The sequence below is a fragment of the Saccopteryx bilineata genome, chromosome 5 (assembly GCF_036850765.1).
Source record: "Saccopteryx bilineata isolate mSacBil1 chromosome 5, mSacBil1_pri_phased_curated, whole genome shotgun sequence".
Taxonomy (NCBI): Eukaryota; Metazoa; Chordata; class Mammalia; order Chiroptera; family Emballonuridae; genus Saccopteryx; species Saccopteryx bilineata.
The window spans coordinates 211204078-211219496 of NC_089494.1; the positions used below are offsets into that span (position 1 = coordinate 211204078).

Genomic DNA, 15419 nt, shown 5'->3' on the forward strand with positions numbered 1-15419 from the left:
TAAAATTGAAACAAATGAACAAACAATAAAAACAAACAAACAGAACTTCATAGATATAAATGACAGTATGGTGGTTATCAGAGGAAAGAGGGCTGGTAAAGGTTAAAGAGGGTCAAATATATGGTGATGAAAGATTTGACTTTGGGTGGTAGGCACATAATGCAGATGATTTATCAATGAATCATATATATGAAAATTATATAATTTTATTAACCAATATCACCCTACAAAATTTAATTTGAAAAAAAAGGAGAGAGGTTTAAAGTAAAACTCAATCAAGGTCCTTCAATATTTAGACTTTAGGCACACAAGGTCAAACCAGAAAAGAAGATTAGGAAGGAGCAGCCAGTGAGGTACAAAAGTCCAAGACAGTGTGTTGTTACTGAAGAGAAAAGCATTTCAGTAAAGGGAGTTGTCACTTATGTTAAACATTCAAATGCTGCTAAGAAATTGAGTAAGATAAGGAACAAAAAGTGGTCATTGGATTTAGCAAAAAAGATATTCTGGATGAACTAAAGAAGACTATCTGCTAGAATGGTAGAGAGAAAGAACATCTAACCTGGATGAATTCAGAGGGAAAAATCCACCTGCCTTTCTATTAGATGGACCACTGCAACCTTTCTGCTGAGTTCCTCCTATTCCTTGAAGCTGTCTTGGAAAGTTATTTTTTTTAACTGATGCCATGCTGCTGTCTCTATATCATTTTCTATATATGTTCCCTGGGAAATATGCATCTGATTGAAGTTGTTCTGGAAGTGCAGTTACTTTACAAATACAGTAATCCCTTTGCTACCACAGGTAGCACCTACCAGCTTCTCGCCCATAAAGTCTGAGTCAGTTACAAGTCTTTAGTCTCAAACTCTTGGTAGTCTTCTTATATCCACTCCCACCCCACGTCAATTTCTATCTTGGCTTGATATTAGTAAAAATATTCTCACCTCCCGCTTATAAAATATGTGTGTATGTAGCAGTGGGATGAGCTTACAGTGGGCAAGGGAAAATGCCCAGCCCTTCACCAGTTTTCTCCAACAAAATTGCTTCTCCAAGAACTAAATTCTTGACATCTCTAAATTTTTCAGAGATGGGTCATTGAAAGGTCAACTACATTTTGGCCTGACCTGTGGTGGCGCAGTGGATAAAGCCTCGACCTGGAAATGCTGAGGTCGCCGGTTCGAAACCCTGGGCTTGCCTGGTCAAGGCACATATGGGAGTTGATGCTTCCAGCTCCTCCCCCCATCTCTCTCTCCTCTCTCTCTCTCCCCCTTTCTCTCCTCTCTAAAATGAATAAATAAAATTAAAAAAATTTAAAAAAAAAAAAAAGAAAGGTCAACTACAGGTTACTAAATTAATTATTAAACACCTGCTTTATATGTCCTATTTAAGTGATGTGTCAGTAAGAGTTCAATAAGAAAAGAACCATATGGGACATGGTATCTATTATAGGAATTGTTCTTAATATCAAATGCCGATAAACTTTTTCTGCAAAGAGCTAGATAAATATTTTTGATATTGTGGCCAAAAGGTCTCTATCACAACTACTTATCATTCCTGTATAGCACAAAACAGCCAGAGACAATACATAAACAAATAGGTACAGTGTGTTCCAATAGAATTTTTTAAAAAAAATCAGGCAGTAGGGCTGTAGATAGTTTGTGTGGGAGTGGCTAAGGAAGTGAACCCACAGAGGGAAGGGAGGGGAGGGAGTGCTTCAGGATCACAGAAACAGTCACTCAGTCATCCTGAAGCACGGATGCAGAGGACAGCTTGGAGTTGGAGGTAACATGTAGGAAGTCAAGCAAGTTCTGTTTGCTTACAGGGACTGTGGGAATGGTGGACAGGTCTATGGGAAGCTATTTTCTTGGGCAGATTCTACCTTTGTTGTTCCTCAGGGTCAGCAGTTGAGAAGAGCATGGTGTGGAGTAGAAAGCAGTGAGAAAAAGCCGAGCACATTGTTAACTATTTGTCACTGCTTCCTATCCTTAAGTCCTTCCAAGAGTAATGGCTACTGCTTCCCTTTAACCTCTGTAGTTTCATGAGATTTCCTCTCTTATCCAACTATACCGGTTAAGGATAGTCTAGAAAACAGTTTAACACAGTTGACACTACAGTAAATTGGTATGTTCTATCTTTGGAGCACAGATGAAAGTGAGGCAGAAAGAGTCTCATTTCAGCATAATGAAATTGTGGGAAACTAATCTACCCTGAGTTCCTCAGGGCCTCAGGTCCCTAAAATACAGAAATGTATTTAATACAAATGCAGAGAATGTTTGTTTTTACTTCCCCTAGAAATGTTTAGATTAGTTCTACACTCATTTGTTTCCCTGATGATGAAGTAAATTGCTCTCATCCAAAATGCTAATAAACTTTACAGTACTTCCCCAAGAGCCTAATGGTTACATCCTGCCAAAGGCATTTAGGTTAACTCCAAAAACAAGAGACTATCCCAGAGATTTATAGGAAGGCTTTGGTATTATCTTCCTAGGTGTTTATATTTCAAAACAGATAAATCCCAGACCTTTGGAGACGTCTCTAGTTTGTGAAAGCTGGACATACTGAACTTCCGTGGTCTCTGAAGAGATTGATTATATATCAGAGAGCTAGAGTGCAGATGCCCATTGCCTCTATCAGAGCATTTTTAAAAAAGAGGGGAAATTGATTTCTTTTTCTTTATAAACACACCAAAAATTTTTTTTTTCATTTTCTTCACCAACCAAGTGAAATCTGTCAATTGTATATGGCATTTCTCTAGCTGGCTCGTATCCTGCCAACCTGCAGGGTTGCTGGGCAGAGGAGACTTTTGCTGCAATGTTAATTTGGCTATTGTCTTTCTGTAAATATAAAATTCATTGCTCTGATGCAGCCACCTCATCTCATATGCTTGAAGTATCTATCTATCTATCTATCTATCTATCTGTTTATCTAGAAACATATTTGCACAAATGGGATAATATCTCAGATCACGTACAGCTTCTAATACCACAGTAATACATTATTTTTCACCAAATGTAAATTATAAATTATAAAATGAAACTTTATTTTATATACATACTGCTGATAAAAAAGGTTGACAATTAAACACTCAATATGTTTTTCACTTATAATTTTATTTTGAAATTATGGGCACTCTTAGATTTAAACAGAAAAATGACAACAGTATGAATAGCTAAGACTGTTTGTCCAGTATCACCAATGACAACTATATCATGACTATCACCATTCTGACAGTGATAGTTAGGCACCACTAATTCTAAGACATGTCCGCATTTTTGGATATTCTTAAATATTTAAGGTACGGTAATTCTTAGAATGGATAAAGTACAGTATAGATTAAATGAAGTCATCAGTTAAGAGTAAAGTAAGGGGTAAAGAGTTTACTAGAAATCCAAAGAGGGGAGAGAGGTCTACAATTGTTATATGAAAAAGAGAAAAATTGTAGTCTATTAGAAAAATGTAGAATGAAAAGCAAGGATTGAGTCTAGCTGTGGAATCTACATTAATGAAATGAAAAGATCATTTATATAATTGTGTAATTTTTTTTTCTCCAGCAAAATCAAGCTACTCTATATAGGCACAGATTAAAAAGACATTTGTTTTTAACTCTATTCAGAGTTTTTCCCTAGAAAATAAACTGGAAGAAAACGTCTGCCTTTAAGAAGACAGAGTAGACATCTTTCCCCTCTTTCTTCCACTAAGTACAACCAAAAACCTTGGACATTACGTGAAGTAAATACAGTATATGAAGATTCTGAATAGTGAAGGGAAGGCAGACCAATTAGTGATTTGGGGACTCAAGGAACAACGTAGTGGAGAGTTCCCTGGGTTTTCCTTTGCTTTGTATATCTTAGACTTAAGGCCAAAGAAGCAGGCAGCATAGAAATGTCAAAGGGTGCTCAACATCTGATCTCTGTATCCAAAGAACCAGAGGGGAAGAACAGAAAGGCAGCAAACTTTTAAACAATAACCAACTACTCTCAACAGACACTACACAAAACCTGTAGCCTCATCTATACTTGTGCCAGCAAAAGCCAAGAGAGTAGACTAAACTCGCACTCTCATGATTCTTCAGCAAGGTGCCTCCCTCCTCCCAGTGGTAGCATTAGAGGGGGATACAAAACTGTATGCCATCCATGATGTTAGCCCTGGAATAACAAGTTCTTTCAAAGGAGTTTGATTAAAGAATAGCATCCCTGAAAGGCTGTTCACTTTGCCAGTCTTCAACATGGAAACTGGAAGTGCTACAGAACTGGCCAGGCACCCACTTGAAACCTTCACTTGAAGAAACTCACTCCTCAGATAAAAGGTTATCAGCAACCATCAAGTCTCCTAGCCCAGATGTGTCCGATTAAGTCGGACTTCCCACAGGGCTTCCCTTCTCACTGACGTCGCCTGACTATTTGCTATATTTCAGTTCTTAAGGAAACTCCTGGTCATGTGTTAGTATAATTATTGAATATGGATGAAAAAGTAATTTCTTTTCCTGTTATAATAACAATATTTGATACAAATAACAAAAATCAATCTGGAAGATACTCAGTTCCCTCTAATGCACTTACTCCAGCTAAAGTGATCATTTCCTGTTCACAGAACACACTGCACCAGCATTCATGGCCTCATTTCCTTCTCCTGAGAGTAGGGTTCACCCAGAAATAGATGGACTAGGAGTTTGTATTGGAGGGCGAAAGTGAGTGCTCTAGTAGTCACTCCAAAGCAGCAGGAGGATACTAGGACCATCCCAGGTAAACCTGGTATTGTAGTCATTTTACCAGATTTCCACAAGGTTCACCATTGTATTAGCTTCAAGACTCTGCTCAAATATCAGCTTCCTAGCTTCCTCAATCACCCTGCTAGTAATCACCACCACCCCTGCAATTCCTATCCTATCTAAATCTACTCCTTGATCTTTTTGATGACAATCATTAGCATTTTTTAGCTTCAAGCCAAGGGACCAGTGTATCCCTCCTATGCAAGCTCTCTTATCATCCACTAGCACAGTAAAAGGTCCTCCACAGCTTACCTACTTTATCATTTTATTTATGTTTTTCTATCACCTACCTCTTTGCCAGAGTACTGGTACTCCTGGTGGATAGACTTACTTTTATCATTCTTTAGATGCTGTTTTTAAAATAGTTCTTGATGACCTCTGTCTCCTGGTATCTATGTCCTTGTATAGTCTGTCCTCTTTCTTTTTTGAATGGGACCTGGACCTAATAACTTGCTTTTAATGGATAGAATATGACAAAAGTCATGGACGCCACTTCTGAAATTAGGTTACATAAGACTGACTGATCCATCTTGCTCGTATTCTCTTTTGGGCTCTTCTTGTTTGCTTACCCTGATGAATCAAGTGACAAGTTGTGAGTTGCCAGGGGAGAGAGACAAGGAACCAAGGGGGGGCCTCAGGACAACAATCCACAGAAACCAGATTTTCCTCACAACCACATGAGTGTGCTTGGAAGTAGATCCTTCCCCTGTTGCCTCCGGATGAGACCACAACACTGCTATTTACCTTGATTTCAGTCTTGTGAGAGATGGTGAACAAAGAACACAGTCAAACCATGCCCATTCCAGGGATAAATATTGTTCTAAGGAATTAAGTTTTGGGTTAGGCTGTCTGCAGAAATAGATAACTAATATACCATCTTGACTACAATGTTTTATATCCATCCTCTTCTATCCCAGAGCACCTACACTCCTGGCGTTTTCCCATCGTGACTCATGAAATTGCATCTCCAGGCCTTTGTTTGTGTATGCTGTTCCTTTTAACGACCACCACACCCCTTTTTCTATCTGGTAAACTATAAACATTAATAGGGACCCAGTCACTTATCTCTCCTGTTACTCATTCTCTGAACACAGAGGGAACTTTTATTTCTTATGTCTTATATACACTTTTATTCTGCATTTCACACAGACTAATAATCATTTCCTTTGTATCTCCAGCACCTAGTAGAGTGACTAACACATTATAGGAGAAAGACTGAATTTTCCTGAACTAGCCTAAACTCTTTCTTTTCTTTTCTTTTTTCTTTTTTTTTTTTTTTTTTTTTTGTATTTTTCTGACGCTAGAAACGGGGAGAGACAGTCAGACAGACTCAGACAGACTCCTGCATGCACCCGACTGGGATCCACCCGGCACGCCCACCCGGCGATGCTCTGCCCACCAGGGGGCGATGCTCTGCCTCTCCGGGGCGTCGCTCTGCCGCAACCAGAGCCACTTTAGCGCCTGGGGCAGAGGCCAAGGAGCCATCCCCAGCGCCCGGGCCATCTTTGCTCCAATGGAGCCTCGGCTGCAGGAGGGGAAGAGAGAGACAGAGAGGAAGGAGAGGGGGAGGTGTGGAGAAGCAGATGGGTGCTTCTCCTGTGTGCCCTGGCTGGGAATCGAACCTGGGACTTCTGCATGCCAGGCCGATGCTCTACCACTGAGCCAACCGGCCAGGGCAACTCTTTCTTTCTTAAAGTGTTTGTCCATGTCCTGTTATCCCCAGCTGGGAAGCTTTGCTAGGTCCTATATTAAAGTGGGGTTACTAAGAAATAATCACTCTTGTCATTTTCAAACAATGCTACAGGGTTTTGTTTTGTTTTGTTTTTAATGCCAACTAATATTTTGTTTGGAAAACTTGCATGTTGAATGTTTGAAACTGTAGTGCTTTCCTCTCATAACATTTTTCTCTTATCCCCAGAGAATCTCCATATCCCCAAAATACAATAAAAAGTTTTTTTCTCCTTAGTTGTTTCAAATTAATTTTTAGGCTATTTGAAATGTGCCTAATAAAAGTTATTTTGAACAAAGAGATGGTATGGAAAATGTTTACCAAATGAGTTAACATGACAATATTCAAAAAACACATGCTTTCACAAATAACCCAGCAGTGAGTAAGAATATTGATAAACACTCTACATAAGAGACAAACTAAATAACTGAAAAGCATGAAAACATATTCAACTGTACAAGTTGTTAAGTGATTCAAATTAATGTAAAAATTAAAGAGTTATAGCATCTGTGGCTATGGAGACATGAGGAAAGGGTAGTTACTATTTTCTGGTGAAAATATGAGTATTTGTAACATTTTAAAAGCAATATGGCAACATACATTAAAACTTGAAACTATTTTTACCCCTTGAACTTATAACTAAAATAATTTATTAACTGTTTTTATTACAGCCCTGTTTTATGATAAAACTGAATAAAATAAAAACCTCAGGAAAAAAAGTGAACATTTATAAAGCAGAGATTGGCAGAATTTATTGTTTCTAATCATCCTTATTATGAGATATTATACAGATATTTAAATTTTTAATTTTATCTGTAATAGTTGACATGAAGGGCTTTCCACAAGGCATTAAAGAGTAAAAAAAGACCAAGATGCACATTTTCAAAAATGGTAACAAAATTATTGATGTACACTGTATATACACAAGCATGTCTGCAACTGTATTTATATGAATGGTTATAAAACAGAAAAATGTATAAAAATAGAATTCAGTTGCTAACATGAGTAACCTGTGATATAAAAGCAGAGGAGAAAAAGAAGTAGGTAGATTCAATTAGGAAAGGAAACTGAATAATTAAGAATTTTAAAGCAACAACATTATAACACAATTTGGACATTTATATAAAATTATATATTTTTTTAAATAAAATATTTTTAAAGATGAAAAGTTCTCATGCCAATGAAATTAATGAAATGGGTAAATTTAACTTTACCAAACTGTAAATGTTGTGCCGTTTTATATTTTGGTTTATCCTAGTGCACAGACTTGATTATTCTTAAAAATCAGTAAACACAGATACTATAGAACCTGAATGTATATTAAAATGATACAGTCAATGGTAAATAAATAACTTAATTTATTTTTCTCCCACATGAAAGAGAAAGAGTTATAGTTTGCTCTTTTAGTTAAGGTAGGAGCACTAGAAAGGAGGAAAATAATAGCAGAAAGAAAGAAGGGGACCAGCCTAATGCTTAAACTTTAGCCATTTGACTGGACCCCTCCCCCCAAAAAATGCAGCAGAATCTGATGTGGAAATGGAAATAAAATGTTCACTGAGTAAATACTTGCTGAGTATCTGCTATGTGCCAGACTGTCTAGGCACAGGGGCTAAGCAGGAAATATGAAATCATAGAGTCACCGCATGGAGCTTAGATTCTCCATCCAGAGAAAAAGATTAAACATAAGTAAACACACAAATGGATGGAAGGTAGCAAGAGGGCTCCGGCACAATGACGAGTAGCATGGGGAGGCACACCAGACCTGAGGCTGGAAGGGCAACAAGCATTTCTCCTGGTACAGCTCTGAGGGGCCTGCTTCCCAGGCAGGGACAGAACGCAGAACTGTACACAGCGCTGGCTTGGTATGCTCCAGGCTGGACCGTACCAAATAAGGAAGCAGGAGTGACAGCTGCCGGTGAAGCCAGAGAGAATGTGTGGGCCTTGCACACTGTGGAACCATCAAGGCTCTATTTCTGTAGAAAAACAGCTATAAACCTGGTAAATTGAACAATCAAGAAAAGCAAGCTCAGGGTAAGGCTACTTGGGCGAGCTTGGGCTGGCCGTCTTTGAACCCCTAGGGCTGCTGGTTTGGGAAGAAGTATAAACTTCACTATTGATCAGAAATCATTTGAGGTAGCTTTTCCAGCTGAATTAAATAGGGACAAAGGGAAGCACACCAAAGATGCAGGATTCTAGCCAAAAGTTTCAAGCCTGAAGTAGCATTGTAATAGAAATTATATAAATGCCTTGCCAAGGACAAAATCAACTTTGCAGACCTGTTGAGAATGGGGAATTCCAGAGAGAAGATCAGAAGATGGTGAATCAGGGGAAAGGAAAACGCAAGGCTATCAACACCACAGAGAGAATGGTTGTACAAACACCATACCCACCTTGCTTACAAGGACTGGAAACTGTTCCTACAGAGAGCCCAAACTGACTTTGGTACCAGTGTGTCAAAAATAAAGGAACAGTAAGTAAAGTGAAAAGGAAAATTTAGAAAATTTAAACAGGTACTTTATATTTAGAGACTTTAAATAAGATGCCCTGTATTAAGTAGAGAAGTTCAGAGAAATCTTAAATACTACAGTGACACTTCTTTACATGTCTACATTTTGCAAGGAGACAAGGGAATTGGACCTGACATTCTCTGAAAGAGGAAACAGTTCACCTAAGTGGCAGACCTATGTTGGCTGACACCCTTCCCTCATATGTGAATCATAAGGTCATGAGCAAGCTCTTGATTTAAAATTTTCCCTTACTGAGTTCTATGTTCACAGGTGGTAAACACTAATATAGACAACTATCTGATCTAACTGGCATTCTGGTGAATTTGACTTCAAGTAATGTTTGTCCTCTTGTTATGTTTCTCTAAATATCCCCTTTCCCAGACGAAACTTAAGTCTTTTCCGACTGCAAATAGCAACATGGTGCATAGCCAGTTGTCGCCCCTGTCATGGCCATGCACATGCAGGTTCACATTAGATTTGGGCAGATGGTAAAGAAACAGTGGAGTCTAAAAATGATGGGCCATTCCTTTATTAAAGTCTCGCACCAGCCGACAAGCAAACACACAGGGAAAAACACTTCCCTCTTCATTCATTCAGAGCTCACAAAGCCCTGACACATCTGGTTCCATAACCAGGAGAATCTTCTCCGGTTTCTCCTAGAATCAAAGGCCCCACCAATATCAGCAGAGCTCGCAGAGCCCCTCACCTCTGGTTCCCCATCTGCACACCTTCTCCCTTCTCTGCACACACTGACTTCTTCCTCAGTACCCTGCATTCTCTCCTCTCTCACTCGGCAAACATGGCTCCTTACTCTCTCGCCTCTTCTCCTCCTCTTCTTTTTCAAAACTTTCTGGTACAAAAACTTCTCCTCCAGCAAACATTAGCAAGACAATGGCCCTTCCCAAGTAGAAGGGTAATTTGCAATTTCACAGATCACATACCTGGCACTGCCCAGCGCCATTTTTTTAACACTAAAAGTGAACAAACTAAAAAAAATTCAAATTTTACAAAGTCATTTGCCCAACACTTGCGTTGAGACCATTTTTTTTTTACTGTGAGAATCATGAGTATTATTTTCAGTCAGAATCATTAAAATATATATACCCAAACTTGATTCCAAATCACTGGTCTGCAGTGTTGCGACTCAACTGTGAGCACTAAGGAAAAGCTTCACAAGTGACTGATGCTTTCTACTTCTGCTTATAGAAATTTGACAAGACTCTAATATTTACTTCTTCCTAAGTTTGCAGGTTTAGCTTGAGAAGGGTTGGCATGTGCAAAAATCAGTACTCTGTTATTCCTACCTCCCTGGGCACCCTGCAATATGAATTTAAGCATGAAACTTAAAGGCTACACGAGTTAATTATCCTGATTCCTCAGTCTAATAAATATGTTTTCATTGAGTAAATCATTTCCAAGCCACAGTTTCCTTATCAACAAAACAGAGATTGTGGTTATACTCAATTTCTAAAATCTGGAAGAATAAGTGAGACAATGTATATGAAGGTACAGCTTACTAAATGTTAGCTATTACTGTCTTACTAGGCTTTGAGAAATAGTTTTTATTTTTTAAAAGACTTTATTTATTTTAGAAAGAAAGGAGAGAGAGAGAGAGAGAGAGAGAGAGAAGGAGAGAAAGTGGGTGGAGGAGCAGGAAGCATCAACTCCCATATGTGCCTTGACCAGGCAAACCCAGGTTTTCAAACTAGCGACTTCAGCATTCCAGGTCGACGCTTTATCCACTGTGCTACCACAGGTCAGGTGGGAAGTTGCTGTTTTCTAAATTTTGTAAGAATGCAACCAGAGTTATAAAATTCTAATGTGTTTGGTTGACCCTTGGAGTTTTGAAAATATCAACTGAGATTTCTGTGAAGTACTAGAAAATGATGCATCTAGTAGATGCTGTAGCCTGCAATGGCCACAATGCAGGCACCTAAATGGAACCCTTTTCACAGTCCCCCCTCCCCCCAGATAAAGTAAGAAATATACTTTAGTAATATTTGTAAATGTTAACTTTTCAGTGGCAACAAAGTTAAGGGAAAACCAATTTCTTGGCCTTTCTGGGTTATCTGCTTTGTGGAGTTTTCTGTCTTTAAGTCACTGGGTTGATGTGATTTAGGTTCTGCTGGCACTCTCTGTATGCGATGTGTCTGGTGGCCTTGCTGTGACAGAGTGAATCTACTTTGACAAGGGAACAGGGAGAGGGCACATCTTTTCAGTCTTGTGTGGCAATGAGCGGAATTTAATCTGGGTGCTGCACTGACTTACTGCGACTTGTGTGTGCGCATGTGTGTGTGTGTGGAGGGGGACTGGGAAGATATCAAGGAGGCATTCATAACATTCTTGAGGCTCTGTCCCTCCCATATCCTGGCCCCTGTCTCACTCTGTAAGAGCTGTACTGGTGACAGCCGCCTGAACACGCAGGAGGGACTGCTCCGCACTTCGCTCATCGTCTCCCCTGCCCTGCCCGAGCCAGAGAACCTTTAGGTGTATCAGAGCTGGGTGCCTTAGAAGACATCACTGTACCTTCCTATGTGCCAAATGCTGCATCCAGCACAGCCTTGCCTGTCATCCTCTCATTCCTTCTAAGAGCCCATTTTGCACAGCAGACACTGGGGTCAGAATTTTCAGGGCCCTGCCTAGCGTCACTGCTCTCAAGTGGCAAAACAAGGATATCTAAGCTTTCTCACGTCTTGAATCTTTTGCCCTTTCCCCATATAAACAGGGAAACCAGAGTAGTGAAAAGATTTTATATTTGAGAAATCTTAGACTGCAAGAAGTTAAATGGTTTGCCTTGGGCACAGAGCCAGTTGGAAGCCCGAGAGAGTAGAGAATCTGATCTCTTCACTTTTAGAAGTCTTAATCTCAGAATCTTATGATGAACACGAAGGACAGGAGACCCTCTCAAAAGAGCTGCCTTCTGTGGTGACCACTGTAATTCTGTTTGGGGTGCTTTATTTACAGCTGCCTCAAGTTCAGTACAGTGAGGGACACTCTGGACCCTTAATACTCAAGGCAAATGGAAAATTCATTTAAGAGCTAGTTTATCCCACAGAGCTAGAAATTAAAACTAACAAGAAACATAAAGAAAAGAAACTCCAGCTGTCAACATCAGGCTAACGGCAAGCATAAAATTCATGTGTTTAAGACAATAATTTGGTGAGATTATGAAAAGATTACATAGATATATTTTAGAAATGTGATGTCATATTTATCTTTTTTAATATGTATGATAGTTCTAAAGTCCTTGTCTCAAACAATTCCCTCTCTTCACAATAAGGAGGGTAATATTTTACAAAATGATAATTTTAAATATATAAAGATTTGAGAAACATAATTCTCCTTATTGAGTGACCCTATTAGAGCTGCAAATCTATTTTAGTGCAATACAATGAAAACATTTATAAATATTTATCAGAGACATTTGCATGGAATTCTCATCAAAAATCACATACAGAAACACCAAGAACAAAAAATGAACTAATTTTCCAAGAGCAAATTATTCACTGGGTAATAGTGAATTTATATCTATACATTCTACAGCCTCTAACATCTATAAAGAAAATATTGATGAACAGAGTGATTTGTAACAAGAGCAATGAGGTAAAAAGAATTCTAAAAATAAGAATAAATATTTAACAGATACTCTTAAATACTTTGTTATATATTTACAAAATGCTCAAGAATAAAAATACCAGATAAAATGGACAGAAAGAGGGTAGATGAAGAAAAAAATAAGTTTGTAATTTAGACTCTCCTGAAGATGCCTACAGACATCAATAAAAATGGCTGGTAGAGCCTGACTGGGGGTAGCACAGTGAATAGAGTGTCCACCTGGGACATGTCCCAGGTTCGAAACACCTAGGTCGCTGACTTGAGTGCAGGCGCATCAGCTTGAGCATGGGGTAGCTGGCATCAGCATGGGGTCATAGACTAGATCCCAAGGTCGCTGACTTGAATCTGAAGGTTTCTGGTTTGAAATCCAAGGTCACTGGCTTGAGCAAGGAGTCCGTGGCTCAGCTTGAATCTCCTGCTCAAGGCATGTATGAGAAGCAATCAGTGAACAACTAAGGTGATGCAACAGTGAGTTGATGTATCTCATCTCTCTCCCTTCCTGTCTCTTTCTATTCCTCCCTCTCTCTCTCTCTCTCTCTCTCTCTCTCAAAAAAAAAAAAAAGGCAGTTTAAAGACCTCACTGGTTTATATGGATCTTAGAAAATTTCATATTTTAATACAAAGCTTACAATAATTATATATGTATTAGTAATGCATGAGTCACTATCAAGCAATAATGAAAGCACATTTTAGAGTATTAGTATAGCTACTCTTTAATATTAATATGATAGTGCCGTAGATATAGTGAAGAAACTGTCTTCTTAAATAGTTAAACTGTAACCACTTTTACCATATCATAGACATTTAAAACTCGGCATACACTTGGCACTCAACATTCTGTACACGACAATGGTTTTTTTGAGCATTTCATAGCAGTTTTGCACTATCAAGCCGTTAAAATATCACCATTAAGATTTTTCACAAGCTATCTTGGTTTAATTAAGATTCCAGCTGAAAACAATGTATCAGCTTATATTAGCTTACAAACCACGATTTACTCATCCTTCCTTTCACTACATATCAACTGAAAATGATTTGGATGTACAATGGATAGAGAAATTTAGACAAATGGTTAAAATAACTTTGAATACTTTGATGAGAAAAAAAAATCCCAGCATCTTCTTATGGTTTGTCATCTTATATTGAAGAATCATTAAAATGAATAAAACTTTGAAATATCCAGCAGAGACAAAATGGGAGGGATAGATTAATGTATCTTGTTTTTTAGTTTAGAGTTAAAAAAAAAAAAAAAAAGGACCAGGCACAGAGCAGATAATTTTCCTGACTTCCAACACCAGACCCTAATTCTGATAGAGGGCTGCAATGTTATTGAAAATTCTTGGAAATTTGGCAGAAAAGTGAAACTGAGCATTGTCTGGAAACACTTTCTCACCCGCGGGAAGAACTAAAAATCTCTCCAAGTGCCGCCGCTGAGGGCTCTGTGGTGTCAGGAATGGGGTAAGACACTGCACGTTAGCCTTTCTGGCAAGTGGAAACTCACAGATGTAGATTCACATACAAAAATCTCTAAGTGACCACGAATGAAGAGAACAGGTAGGAAACTAGCTAGTATATCAAGCAATCCAAGGAAATTAAAGGTACAATATACCACAGGAGAGGGTATTTGGAGGACTTAGTAGTTAAGAAAGTGTCCCTTGGTCCCTTGCCTTGTCCCCGCTCTGCTGACTGGATGCAGGCATCCGTACACGGTCAGCAGAGCCCGGCGAGGGTCCCCACAAAGTCCGGCTGGTTGGTGACTTAAGCGACACCCGCTGAGTTCACAGAGGATGCACGAGGAATTGAGAAGGATTTAGGGAGAAAGGTCAAAGAGTAAAACTGCTATTAAATACATGGTAACAGTCCGGATCGGTAACAATAATCATCCAAGCCAGAGGCAGGCGCTGGGGATCCCAGACTTGCGTGCTTACCTGTGCCCCACGCCACCGCAGAGCCCCGCGACTTCGGTAAACAGAGCGCCCCCGCCGGGCTTCAGCAACAGGTCTGCTTCTGCCGGCTCAAGCCACCTGCCACCGCCGGGCAACTCAGTCCCAGCCGGAGGCGTCTGCCGGAGGGCCGGCCGGTTGGTCGGTCACACTCTCAGGACTCTGAGGAGGCTGCCAGCACGTGCTCGCCCCCTCTCGTCCCCTTCAGAGCAAACGTCACTCTCCACAGGGCATCAGCAGCTGCTGGGATTCTAAAGAAGCAGCTATTCACATCCTGCTAGGTGGCATCCGGATACCTTCTTGTGAAATTCAAAACCTCTCAGTGCAGCAAAGAAAAGCATCGCTAGGTCTAGCATCGCATCATTGGTTGCCCGGCAAATGATTTAACCTCACTGTGCCTCAGTTTCCTCGTTTGTAAAATAGAGTGAGGATAATAATGATAATAAATGGATAATCTGATAATTAAATGAGTGTGTAGGTACAAAATGCCTGGAATAGTGCCCGGTACATTTTAAGCATTCAATAAACGTCAGCTATTGTTTTAAACTCTCTGGGGAAGGAGGAATGAGAACTATAGGACCCCAAACATCACCAAACACCCACTCTAGGACCTCTCTGAAGTGGACTGTGAGCTGTGAGTCCTTGCAAAGGCTGTTTATCCTGCAAGAAAACCTCTCTGGGATTCTGGAAATGTGAATTGACATCATAATTAGAAAGGGAAAAAAGAGAGCCAGGGGGGAATGCTCAGATTCTAACAAGAAAATCTGCTTAGCTGGAAGACGCTAATAGAGAGATGATGCCTAAAACTGAATAATAGATTAACTTAGAGGTTTAGACAATTGCTGAGAAAGGGGTAATTAAGG

At 39.5% G+C, this 15419-nt stretch overlaps 1 protein-coding gene across 1 annotated transcript in view; it reads right to left on the bottom strand.

Annotated features, from left to right (window-relative positions):
- Window positions 1-14657, bottom strand: part of NPFFR2 (neuropeptide FF receptor 2) — a 39939-nt gene extending 25282 nt beyond the window's left edge. Inside the window, exon 1 of the mRNA XM_066280881.1 lies at window positions 14542-14657. The gene's annotated coding sequence lies outside the window, so the exon portion shown is untranslated. The remainder of the gene's footprint in view (window positions 1-14541) is intronic.
- Window positions 14658-15419: the final 762 nt, after the last annotated feature.